This window comes from Cyanistes caeruleus, chromosome 20, assembly GCF_971803275.1.
Source record: "Cyanistes caeruleus chromosome 20, bCyaCae1.hap1.1, whole genome shotgun sequence".
Lineage (NCBI taxonomy): Eukaryota > Metazoa > Chordata > Aves > Passeriformes > Paridae > Cyanistes > Cyanistes caeruleus.
In genome coordinates this window covers 8,506,332-8,519,739 of record NC_141720.1, presented here as the reverse complement: position 1 = coordinate 8,519,739, position 13,408 = coordinate 8,506,332, and the positions used below count along the sequence as shown (strand labels likewise).

The window sequence follows — 13,408 nt, the reverse complement described above, 5'->3', positions numbered from 1 at the left end:
CTGCCCGCTGCCGCCGGGGGCTCCGGGCTGTGGGCGGACAAATGAATGGCTGGCTGAAGGCAGCAAAACACGGAGCTCTGCCTGGAGGAATTAACAGCAGCCTGACAGGACTCTGCGGTAATTGTGCCTTGCAAACCCATTTTAGCACTGTTCCTGAGGGCTAGGCCATATTAATAGAAGAAAGACTCATTTCCATCTATTTGTTTTAAGTATTGCACAGTCTATAGCTCCTGTTAAATACTGTTCTGAGATCTCTGCCCTGGGGGAAATTACAGTGCTGCAAACCCTCTATTCTCCCCCCTCGCACCCTACGCTCCCGATGTTCTTTACAACTTCAATACTTCTCCCACTCGCTGACAAAACAAAAAAACCTCCCTCTTTCCACCTTCCCCACAAAAACACCTACTCGGTGACTGCAGGCACATGGCACAGCCTGTCATCAGTGCTCCACCTGCTCTGGGTCATGTCCACGGGCCAGGATCAGTCAGTGGCTGATGGAAAAAGGTGTCTTAACTTCTGAGCAACACATTGCAGCCCTCCAGGCTGTCAGAAATGGCTATGGAAGGGATTTGGAGACCCTTTGGGGTGAGGAGGCCTAAGCAGGCCTGCTCTGTACCTCAGGATGTGGGAATATACAAACACAGCCTGTGACTCACTGACTCCTTGATCACAAGGGACTAAAAATGCCTGGAGAATCAGGACTGTCGACATAAAGGAACCCATAGTTCTGCAAGGAACATCTGAGTCAAGACAAATTATAAACAGAGAAACAATTTGTATTCTGCCATGAAAGAGATGCTGCATATACGTAACACAGACAATTTAGAGCCAGAAAAGAATAAACACCTGTGAAATCTTTCCTTGTGGAGAGTCAGTAATAATCCAGGAATGCTACAGAATAGCTAGGATCAAGAAATCAAGATAGGAAAGGGAAAAGCAATAGTTATTTAGACCCCAATGATTTTTTGTGACAATCAATTTGGTTTTAATGACATCCAAATGATTTGCTAATCTCTAGTTACAGACCTAGCAAAAATTAATTCTTAATGTGTAAGTCAGAATGATGTCAATATTTTGGCTAAGACTCTTCACAATTCCTAACAATTGAGCAATTGTCATACCTTCTTTGTTTGAGCTCAGCTCATGCAGTGAGGCAAGGGAGCTCATGCCATGATTGTGAAAAACAAGAGACAGTTGGAAGACCAGGGCTTTGATCACTCGGGATTTTAATTGCTCAGGCACTGAAAGGAAAACTGCAGAAGGGAAGAGGGGAATGATTTTCAGACAAATGGCTGGATGGTCAGAGGCTGTGCTAGACCAAATCCTAGGAAATGAGCCAAGCACACTGAACTAATGAGCATGGAAAGAGAAGTCCAGCGAGCATGTTCTCTGCAATACCCATGAGGTTAAGTGGATCACAAAATGGAGAGTTTTGGAAAGCTGACTCTTCAAGGAAGGAATTTAGAAATTGTTGGATGGAAATGGAAATTAAATGTCTTCTGTTGATGTCTAATCACAGCATCTCTGCATTCCCCTCAGTAGATGGTTTGGAGACAGAAAAAGAACCTCTATCTAATTGCCTAATGGCTGCATCATGTTTGCTTCAGCATCTTTTATGTCCCAAGCTCCAGTCGTGTTCAATATGTCAGACTTTACACTGGAGGAATTGGGAGCTGCTACTTCCTAACTCCTATGTCTTTTCCTAACAGATGGAATCATCACTCACATTGGCATTTATTTTACACCAAAACATGAAATTGTAAACAAGAAAGATGACCCTTGCTTCTGGTTTGCTGTAAAGCTTGGGGCAAATCACCTCATCTCTCTTTTATCAGCCACACAGATCAGCACTGAATCTTTATCATGAAGTAATTGTTTATTTCCAGATTAAGCAATACAGTCTAAGTTTGCAGCGTGAATGTGGTGATATAACTGGTCTTGGATTTATTTCAGGGCAAAGGGTTTCTTTTGTAGGTCTGTTTGGACCAGGTTTCCCCACTTCATGTATAACAGCAATAGAACACAGCCAGCAGTCTATAAAAGGCCTGTTTTCTGTTCTACCAGGTGCCTAAAGATCTATAGAAAAAAGTAAGTAGAAATATTTATGAATAAGTGCAGCCAAAAGACATTGTGAGAACAACACTCCATCCTTCAAAATAATATTCCATTCATCCAGCAGCTAACTCATTATCCTCAGTGGTGTCACACTGTGGGAGAAACCCAAGCTGGACTTGTTGAAGTGAAAGGTCTTTTCCACTCTCAATGACTCCAGGACTGTGTGATTCAACAAGAACACCTCAGAGCCATTGGGGCTGGCTCTCTGCAGGGAGAAGTGAGGGCAGTTTCAGCTGCATTTCCCTGGGACCAGAGCAGGCTCCTCTCCTTGGCGGCGGCTGGAGGCGGCTGTTGGGAGCGGAGCAAAGGCCCAGCGTGATGCCCCAGCTGCTGCCACCACCCAGCCCTTCCCAGAACACAAATTCCCATGTAGGAGGGAGCAGTCAATGCCTGCGGGTTGAAAAGCCAGCGAGGCACAGACCTGCTTAACAAAACCCTTTGCCAAGGTTACCGGGGGTGTTGTCAAAGCCTCCTCTTTTGTGAGGGCTGAATAACAATTTATACCCAGTAACCAGCTTCAGTTTCTTTGGCTTTACCTGGCACATTTTCAAAGTCACTGCTCATGGCTGGGGCTGTTCCCATTGAGATGCAGCTTATCTTGCCCTGGACAGCAAGTGTAGGGATCATCCGACTCCAAAAGTTCATGCCAAAGCCCTTTTGTGCTGCTTTTCTGCTTGAGCTGAACTACAGCTCTTAGAAATGTGCCTGAATATGTCACAGGCACAAATGGAAATGATGCAGCCTTGGTTACTTCATACTGGGGGGAAGAATCTCCCCAAGAGAATCTTCCTGGTTTAACCATTTCATTTAGACAAGTCAAATATTACTGGGATCTTCAGTTGCAGAGCAGCCCCAGCTATGAAGATTCTATCTGTGCAAACACTCCTGCTATTAAGTCAGCAGGCTTTTATCTTAATTTTCAGAAGAAGGTGATGCTCTAATCACACATCTGAGGTGGCAACTTTTCATCCAGAACTCAGCAAAGCTCCACCACAGAGAAAAAACATGTGCAAAAAAAAGTGTAATGATTAAATAGAGTGTGAAAAGCTGCAAGATCAGTGTTGGAGAAAGAGCCAATGTGAAAGACATTCCCCAGGATATCAGTGCAAGGACTGGCTCCTGTCACACCTTCCCTCAGTGCTTTCTGTGCTGTGAACCATTAGGAGTTTGGTGTATCAGAATGTTCTCTGGTGGAAGAGCAGTTCTGTGCCCAAAATACAGCACTTCCTGAACCCCCTTTGCCTTCAGAAGCCTTTTGCTGAACAGACTGAGCCTTTTATCTCTATTTAAATCTCTGCCACAAACTACTAAATCTTGTAATCATTAACAAACAAAGTTCTAAAGAAAAGAAAACAACAAAATGCTTCAGAATTACAGTCCATAGTAATTATAGAAAATACAAGTACTGCTATGAAAGGAGCACACATTAAATACTCTACTGTGAAAAATGCCAACAATAAAATGTAGTCAATATTTTAAAGACCCCAAAAATTGATAATAACATCCAGACATCCTTTCAGGGTCACTAGAATATAATATCACCTCCTACTGTAAACTTCAGACTGCGGAAAGTGTCTTTGGGCTTCTTTAGTAAAACCCTACTGGAAATTTAATGGAGGAAAATAAAACTAAATTGACTCCTGGGCAGAAATAACAAAAGGTCTGCAACACCCAGAGTTCTGTGCCCAATTTACCAAGCTGTCTGCTAAGATTCCATCTGGGCTGACTCTACAGATTCCTCACTATGTTCCTGCAGTTGTCTCCTAGAAACAGGAACAAGGAGCATTTGCTGTTTTCTCAGCTCTTTTGAAAAACTCTGCAAAGCTTTGCTCACGTTCCGGATGCCCAGGGATCAGTGTGTGTTGCCTCAGCGGATGCACAGCCTTGGAGAGTGCATTTCTCTTCTCTGCCATGTTGTGGAAGGGAGATACAACATCAACAGGAGTATCATTAATAAATCAATGTATCATTAATAAAAACTGTGATGAAAGTACCCAGAGAAAGTGCAATTCAGGGAAATACCCATATAAACATCTGGATACTTAACCAGGATCCTGAGGATACCCAAATGTTGGGTCAGTATCTTACAAGTGTAGACTACATTGAAATTTACTTATCCTTCTTTCTTGCACCAAGCTAAATTCATAGTGAATGGAGCTCTGAAGGGATCTTACTGCACAGCAGCATGGGGAAAATCACATGCAGACTCTTGAAACATGGACAGAAATTCCACCTGATGTTTCTGTAAGGTCCAGGCTAAAAGAAATATAATCCAAACAAACTGCTAAATCCTTAACAGTGTCTGCTGGAAAAGCAGCCTTGGTGAAGCATTTATAAATATTTTTGTATATTGAATATCATCTTTTCTTCCCTCTTCCAGGTATGACCAGTGTCATACTCAGTGTAAATGTGGTGGAAAACTGACATCCAGATCTTCTGAAATCTCAATGTCCACAGAGCAGTAGATTATTCCCACACATCCATAGTTACAGTATAGAAATGCTGGACTCCTTTCCATTTGCAAGTTCTCTCCAGAAATACATGGAACTTAGAAGAAAAAATTCCAGATAGTGCTTAGGCATGTAAACAAAGCTGCTGCATTGAAACATAGAGTGAGCCCTCAAAGGCTGTCAGTTTGTCTGCTCAGAGCCTGCTCCTTCTTTTCCTTCATTTATTATTTCTTGTCCTTCTCTCCTTCTCTCCCTTTCAGTTTAGAGATTCAGCAAATGGTTGTTCCTGCAGATCAAGCAGCCTCTTCATTTCACTGGCTTTTTGAGGCTAAATTACTCCATATGGGCTCCTGCATTATGTGAAACTCCCATAGCAAAAAGGTTTGGAGCTAACTTTTGTTTGTTGCTGTCACTTGGAAAGTGAAACCCAAGATAAATGATGGCTTATTCTTTCTTAGGGTTTCTAATCTGTTTCTGGTAAAAAAAAAAAAAAAAAGCTTATAATGTCTCTTTTTGGGATATTACTGTCAGTCTTCCTTTTTGTTGTCCAGTAACTTCTGGTTTCACATTCACTTTTTCAATATTCTCCCTTGCTTTAGGCAGAATAAAAGTATGAGAACACAGTCTCTGTTCTTACTCAATTAGCTCTGCCTGAGCCAAGCCCTCAGAAACAGATCGAAATACCTGACAGAGAAACCAGTTTTAACCCAGTTTCCATAGAATTGTTGAGATATTGGTGTGGGTGTGAAGTACTTCCAGCAAATCTCATTTCAGCCTTGGCTAGAAAATGTGAAACTTCACTGAAATCAACAGGAAGAGGAAACATAAGGTGAAAAGACAGAAAAGAAATGCTCATCTTGGCATCCTTGGGAGTTTCAGACCTGCTATTCATTACGCTGATGAACAAAAAATCCTGACTAATCAGTCACCTACCCTACACTTCCTTTCCTGACTCCTATGACACTTCTCCAATTAGTCCATAAGTGAGGCTTATCTTTTGTCTTTCCTACAGGTATTTTGGGAATCCAGAACAAGTTATTCAGGAATCCCATCCTCCTGAATCATCCTTCCACCACAGGTCAGCCCTCATGCTTCTCCCATTTACCCTGAAATACTTCTTAGCACAGATACAGGTCATATCGAATTAACATTTACTTACAGCATTTTAGGCAATACAGCTACAGAGAAAAGAAATTAAAGAAAAACATTTTAGCCTACTTAAACCCAAATTAAATATACAAGTTCCTCTCTCTGTGTATGCAGGTGATTGATACAGTTGGATTTCCACGTTCAGTCATTCTGTCTCTGCTTTACTTTACCCACTCATTCCAGACCCCATTTCCTGCTGGAACATGCTGGGTTTTATAACTGATCTTCCTGTATATCTCATCTCCTTCAGAAACTCCAGTACGGTGCATACAGCTTCTTCATCTTTTCATTAACTTACTTTCTCTATCAAGTCTGACTTGCTGCAGTGTGTAACTGTTTTAGACTCAGCTGTAGATGCTGTTGACTGTTCAGATGTGTGTGTCCACCTCTCCCTGGGCAATATTAGCATCCCCAGACTCTCCAATCTTCCAGCTTTTTTCTAACTGAAATTATTAGAATGGTTGGAAGAATTAAAAAGTACTTTTTCCCCCTCTCCTTTTTGGCAGCCTACCTTTATCTGATTTAGCTGTGTCCTCATTTGCCTTCTTATTCTGACAAGGAGATACAACAAATTTCTATAATCAGTTCCCATCACTTGATAGAATAATTTTAGTGTCAGATGAAACTGGCTTTGCCTGATGCTCAGAAATGCCTTTCAGGCTGCACAGACTATGAGATCCCCTCTTGGGCTTCTCTTTTGCTGCAGGTTTTTATCATCAGCACAAAACCCTCCCCATGTCCAATTCTGCAGCCACAAGGGGCATGTCAGTAAAACACATCTGTCCCAGGATCCTATAAAGCACTCCTCAGACACTGGAGCCAGGGCTTCAAAGCTCTTTGAGCTCCCATATCAAGCACCAATTTAATTTCCCTTTCTCCATCAATTCTTCATTCTCTCGTGATGTCTTGGCAACATTTTGTTCCCGTTCAACATTCATCACTAGCTTCTTTTTTTCTCTTACTTCCTTTTATATTCCTTTCCCTCCCATCTGCTAATTTAAAAGGAAATTGCCTGGTATTCAGCATTATCAGCCAATCTGTTTACTGTGCTCTTGTTCCAGTGAAGACCATTTCTCACACACTGAGTTGCTCTGCCTCACCCTCTACCCACTGTTATTATCCTCAAAGCCTGTATTTTCTTCCATATGCCACTTGGAGAGCTAAATACCCCTCCAGAGGTATACAGCTCCCCGCAATTCTTTTTAGAATTAAAAAATGGATGTGGAAACAAAGATCCATGGGGAAGAAGCAAGTTTCCCAGACACAGGCCTTGCCTCCCTCCCAGGCAGTCCCAGCACAGTAGGCACACTGGCACCTGCAGAAAGGAGAGGTGCTGGCACCGTTCTGGCTATTGGAGGAGCAGCATCCTCACCCACACATCCCACACCCAGCCAGGGGAGACCACCTCCGTGGGGATCAAGCTTTTCCTTGAGAAACAGCTTCTCATAGTCCCAAATCCTTCCCTCCCACTACATCAGCCCAGCTGTTCCCAGCAGTCCCTCCTGGAAGCACCTAAATCATTTCTGTTCCACATCGCTGGTTTTGCCAATCCTGCCTTGCTCAATATTGCACAGTTCATGATTTCATTACTGACAATAACTCTGATTTTGACCTCATGCTCCAAGCCTTTAAGACAGAGGATGAATAATACAAAGTCTCCTTTGATCCCTATCACAGTGGCTAATGCTGAGAGTAAAATGCTGAAACAGCCCTTGATAGCAATGACATGAGAGTTTTGCTTACCCAGGGCCAACAAGTGGAATGGCTGCTGAAAGCCATTGGTAAACAACTCACAGGAAAGGGTTCATTAAATCTCCAAATGCCACAAATATCCTCTCAGGGTCTACTGAAATACTTTAGAGAGACCCCTTCAAAGGAGGTTCACATTGTGAGTGATGGTCCTATTGAATTATTTAAAATATCAATATAAACAAAAATATGCATCTGTTTCTATAGAGATGAGATCAGCTGACAAAAATGATCTCCACTATGAAATGTCAGATGTGAATTTACAGAGTGATCAGTTCTTTTCAAATTCATCATTAACTTGGCTTTAAACAGAGGAGTTTGGAATACATGAGAGAACTGAGATTCCACCTTTTCAAATACTTTAGTCTATATTTCAGGTAGATGTTATGAAATATCTGCGTTGATCTGAACAGAGATTTGACATCTTCTCTCTGCCCTCAAGCTGGTCCATGCTGAGTGAGGTACTCCAGCGCATCTGTAATTTTAAGCAGGTAAGCAAACAAACCTGCTTCAAAGTTGAAGCATTTTACTTACCTGGTACTTTGATAAAAGCAAGTCAGCAAAAGCCACAAAACCTCAAAATAGCTAAGACCAACTTCTCTGGGGGTAATTAGGAAAAAGTATTAATATATATATATTTAACTCTTGAAATTTAAAAAAAAAAAACTCAAAAATTTCTAACTTTTGTATAATTTTGTTACTAACTATACAAATCTTTATGTGCTGAAATGAGTGGATTCTTGTGCAACAGAAAAGTAGATCAGAATAATTTTTCTGAATATTGGAGCTTGACTCTTTACCAGCTGCAGAAAGTATCATGCTGCTGCATTGTATGTTGCTTAGCAATATAATGTGAGAAGCAGCACCACAGTCCTTGACAGCACCATTGTCCATAGAAATGCTTGTGAAATATTACCTGGGTTATATAAAGGTAGCACACAGTCACAGAAAATAGCATGAAGTTTCCAAAAGCACAAAGAAGGCTGGAAAGAAAAGCCATTGCTATTCCAATGGCAAAAAGGTCTCCCTGGATGATCTTTCACTATCTGAATACAGGCAGCATAAATTAAATATGGAGAAATCATACCTGTGAAGTGTCTCTGCAGCTGTGCTTACCAATGATAGGCTGGAGAGCAACTCTTCCCTCCCAGTGGAACAGCTGAGGCCAGGGATGTGCCAGTGCCTCAGAGACACCCACTGCTTGTTGTTCCTTGTCTTGTGCCCTCACTCAGGCTGAGCAGAATATGGGCAAAAGGAGAGGCAGCAAGCCAAGATGGATTGGTTCTACAAACAGATAGCATGATAGGGCCTTATCAGTTAGATAAATGTGAATATTCACCTCTGGAGGCCTCTCAGCACCCCAGGATCCCAGGCACACCTCCCATACTCTCAGCACCCCAGGGTCCCAGGCACACTCCTGCACTCCCATATCTGCTTTCACTCCAGGCCCTTTAGCTGGGCTAAATTCTGAAATGCCACATGACTGAGCTGGAGTGGCAGTGCCATGAATAACTCCAAGGGTAATGGATTGCTCTGAACTGCTGCAGTAGGAGGTCACAAACCCAAACCCACACACAGAACTGTGTCACCAGCAGACTGAACCTGAACTCAGGACTTTGCAGTTCACAACACAATCACTGGATTCACCAAGTGCTGTCAGCTGAGCAAGCAGCAGGCTCATATTCTTACTTGGTCATACGGAACAAACCTCACATTATGATGGTTCATAAAGACACAGGAGCATATCTGCATCTTAGTAAAAAAATATTGAATGGACATGACAGATCCTAGGGGCCTTTCCAAGGAACAATTCAATATTCCCTTTTATAGTATTTGGCACACCACAGAGTTTATTCAGCTTGAATTAACTAATGGATTTGAGCATTCTCTTTTACAAAGAGAAAAGATGTCAAGTTGCACTGACTGCAGAGTTATAGAAGGTTTTAGACAAATCTCACAAACTGATTTATCACAGAATCTATGCTGGCTTTTCTCTAAACTCACAGGACCTTATGCCTCATATTTTAAAATGAGAATTTCTAAAATGTAGTTAGAGCATTTATTTTAGTTGATAGATGTATTACAAATAAACATGGGAAGTTATTTGCCTCTATAAAAAATGTGAGGATGGACAAAGTAGAAGATGTTGTGCTGTTGAATGAAACCAAAGCAGAGAAGTAAAGGTTTCAGGTGGGCCATACCCTTCCATCATGCCCACAAACCACTGCATGAACACATGGAGCACAGCTTTAGAGGAGGATCCAATTCCTTCCCACAGAGCAGAACCTCATAATAATACAAAAGCAGCAATAGTGAGAGTTAACCTGTAATAAACCTCATTCATTTTCACCCAAGAGAAATATGATTTTGATCTCAAGGATTGAGATGACACTTGAGTATCATTTGCATTTGATATGTAAGACCCATTCTCCTAAATCAACATGAAGTGAGTCGTTTAAGTAGGAAGGGCACTTAAACTGAAAGTAATTATGTTTGTCTCCATATGAAGATGGAAGTGTTTATTACAGAGACCTTCCTGAGCTCACAGCTACTCCTTGTAGCAAATGGTGCAGCCTACTCGTGGTATTAAGGACACAAGTCCCCCTTCATGATGCAGGAATTCCAGACAGGAACTGGAGAAAGGCCTTTAGAAAGAGCTGTTCCCCGTTTGTGCCCAAGAAGGCAGCATTTTCTCCCTGGAAAAGAATGCAGGAGAACTTATACAGGTCCCAGCTAACCACTGGGTGGTGTTCCCAAAACTTTGATAATTTGAATATGGATTGCAGAACAATGTATGGGTCATCAGAAATATTCTATTTTCATGACAGCCTTCCTTTGGCCTTTGAATCATTTCATACTTCTTTGAATTCCTTAATTTGCTTCCTTTAACTTAGCTTTTTTTAGACTTCTGCCACATATTCTTGGTGTTTCAGCTTTGGTTTCCTTTCACCCAGTCTGAAATGAAGATCTATTCTGTGCCTCTAATGGATTTTCTGGTTAAACATAAGTGAATGTATCATTCAGCCAGAAGGTTTTTCATAGGAGTGCAGCCTTACAATAGACTAAAAGCAGTTAGCTTTCACTAATACAGGCCCCTTTTTGGTTCTGGTGCTTCTGAGAAGATCTGTAGAGACAGACTTCTGCTTTTATTCCTTATTTTCATCCTGAGGAGAGGTTTTTCAAATTCACTTAAACTAAAGTTACTCTAGGTTTTTTTACTTTAATTTGCAGTGGAGAACTAGCAAAGGTGGCTGGCATGATACAACTGTGCCCTGTCTCGCTCTCTGCACAAATAATTTTAGCAGGAGAATAAATAACAGCCCTGTTTTCATAGTCAATTGCTCAGAATAACTTCCAAAGTCTGCCCTTACATTTCCGACCTTCCTGAGCACACTGGAAGCACCCAGAAGTGGGGAACAGTTTCAGTTAAAGGGTGAAGAGCAAACCCATCTCTGGCTTCCTCACAGCTGAGCCTTTCAGTATCAATCAGCATCATTTACTTGGCTTGTCAGTTCAAGGCCACAAACCCATCTGATATTCATTCCCGTGTCTCCCCCTGACTGAGCTAAGCCTCGGGACTGATTCCCTCTGGCCAGAGGGTGGAAAACAGATCTGACCAACAGCTGGGGGCTGCATCTGCCTCGAGAGTGAAAGTTCAGCAGTGCCCATGCTGGGTGAGGGTCCTCAGCCCTGCACACCAATGCTCTCCCCAAGAGGCCTTTCCTCTCACACTGTGTTCCCTGAAAGTGGCTACAGAGCAAACCTGGGATGACAGAATGGCACCTACGAGTGTTCCAAAGGCTCCTCAGCTGCACAGCAGGAAGAGCCATCACCTTCACTGCACAGATGACCAACAACAAGCACAATTCAGTAACAACAGTCTGCCTAAATACGGGCCATGGAGACACAAGGAAACACCCCTTCCTGAAAGACCCCACAGCTGAAGTACAGCACCGATAGGAACAACTCTGCCGGCCTCAGCCTGGGATTTGGGGCAATGGATATGGGTGCATTAAGACCTTTTAACTGGGATTATCTGAAGAAAACAGTTAGGGCAGCACTCGTCGCGCATTTTGGTGCCGCCTTTGTTCCCCCATAGCAAAGTCTGAAACTCCCTCTTGTGGGGGATTCGGGAAGATCCCTTCTGGAACAGAAACACCACAGCGAGAAATAAATCACATTTAAATCTTCATTTTCCCCCATACTCTGTCCCCTGAGCATTCCGAAACGGGTCGATTTCAATACCAGACAAAACAGAGCCTCGAGAAACCTGATTTGACCTCAGAGCTGACCCTGTCTGAACAGGAGGCAATAAAAAGAAGCACAGAATCATATGAGGAACTTCCTACCACTCTATTTCATTAGTTCCAAACATTGACATCATGTGTAGATTTTAGGCAAATTACAGGAAACATGGAAATGCACTTCACTGTCCTAATTCCCAAGATGAAGGGAGGGTAAGGATGAAACAAAACAAACAAATATACAGGATCAGGTTGAAGTATCTTTAGAGCCTCTTCTGCTTGTACCCCAAAGGAAGCACAAACTGCAGCCCCAGGTACTGCTAAATTACCATTTTGATTCACCACGGCCTAATTCTAAAAATACCAATGTAGTTATGAGCATCAATATTTACAAAGCAGATAAACAATACATCTACACAATGTTTTATATCCACAAGTCTCAAAGCACTTTGCAAACTCGGAGGAGCACTACAGATCCTCAGAGGTTACAACTGTTTGCTGAGAGTTATGAGCTCAGGCAAGTGCCTGGATCTTGGGCTTTGTTGTGGAGCTCAAATCATCCCATGAAAGTTCAGCTCAGTCACTTTGGGCTCAACATAATGAACATTTTATGAGATAGATGGCAGAGATGGAGACAGAAGATACAAAGGCAAAATAGAATTTAGCACTCAGGAAATGTTCCCATTCAAAGCCTGTATATAAGAATAAGCTCAAGAAAAAAAAAAAAAAAAAAAGGAGTATTTGAGTAATTTCTTAAAACGAAGCTTTGTAACATCATGAACAAGGTATCAAGGCCATGGCAGTCCACATGCTATCCCAGTACAGCTGTACCCCTTTCTTGCTTGTATTTTTAACTGAAGACAACTGCTTGTCCTTGAATTTATTTTTACCAACCAGCAGTCATTTCAGCTGAGGGTACAGGGCACTGTGAGCACACACTTACATATTCAGCGTGAGTGACTGAAGGAAGAAGACATCCAAATCCTTCCAGATTGTATCCCATTCATAAATTAAATGCAGACCTCATCCTCTGAAGTTATGTAATACAAATTGGGATGGTAATTATGTTGAGTGTTTCCCCTGGAAGAGCCAGGTTTTGCATCTTCCTCACCTTACTCTACTCTGCAGTTTCTGGATCATGCCCTGACCTTCTGTTCCACTGCACTCCCACTGACAAACCTTCCACAGCAACTGAGTCACCCAGTCCTACTGCAGTGCAAATATTCTGCTCTTCCATTCTTACCTCCTGCTTCTAGAACCTTCTCTTTGTCCTTTCAACCATGTCAGGTATTGCATTATGCCTGCCTTGGGTTCCCTTCATTTATGCATTTTCTCACTCCCCAGAGGAACAGCGTATTTGTCCTATTGTTAAGGGGTTTCTCCCTTTTACTTCCAATATCCAAGAGAAGATCACAGCCTCTTCTTGGTTTGTACAATAATTTGAACACATAAGTATTTGAATTTATTAAATTTTTTCAATGGAATTTCTCTCTATGTTTTCCATAGTGTAAAGACTGGGAAGTTTCCCCTTACAGAGTTCTGATGATCCCAAACTCTTATGGGTATTTACACAGGCTGAAGAATTTCCCTCTTCTTCAAACTCCAATTCTTGTAAGCACACATTAAATTACACTAGAATTTTAAGACAGATTTAAACTATGCACTGACATAGATCTTATTTCTATTCTTTTTTAATTGCAA

The 13,408-nt window shown here is 42.0% G+C and overlaps 1 protein-coding gene across 6 annotated transcripts in view; it reads right to left on the bottom strand.

The window, feature by feature from the left end:
* Positions 1-13,408, bottom strand: part of DAB2IP (DAB2 interacting protein) — a 186,364-nt gene that overhangs the window by 162,281 nt on the left and 10,675 nt on the right. For 4 of the 6 annotated variants that reach the window (XM_086858334.1, XM_086858337.1, XM_086858338.1 and 1 more), the window contains one exon: positions 8,551-8,747. The exons of the other annotated variants lie outside the window; for them this stretch is intronic. The gene's annotated coding sequence lies outside the window, so the exon portion shown is untranslated. The remainder of the gene's footprint in view (positions 1-8,550; positions 8,748-13,408) is intronic. 6 annotated transcript variants of the gene reach the window in all.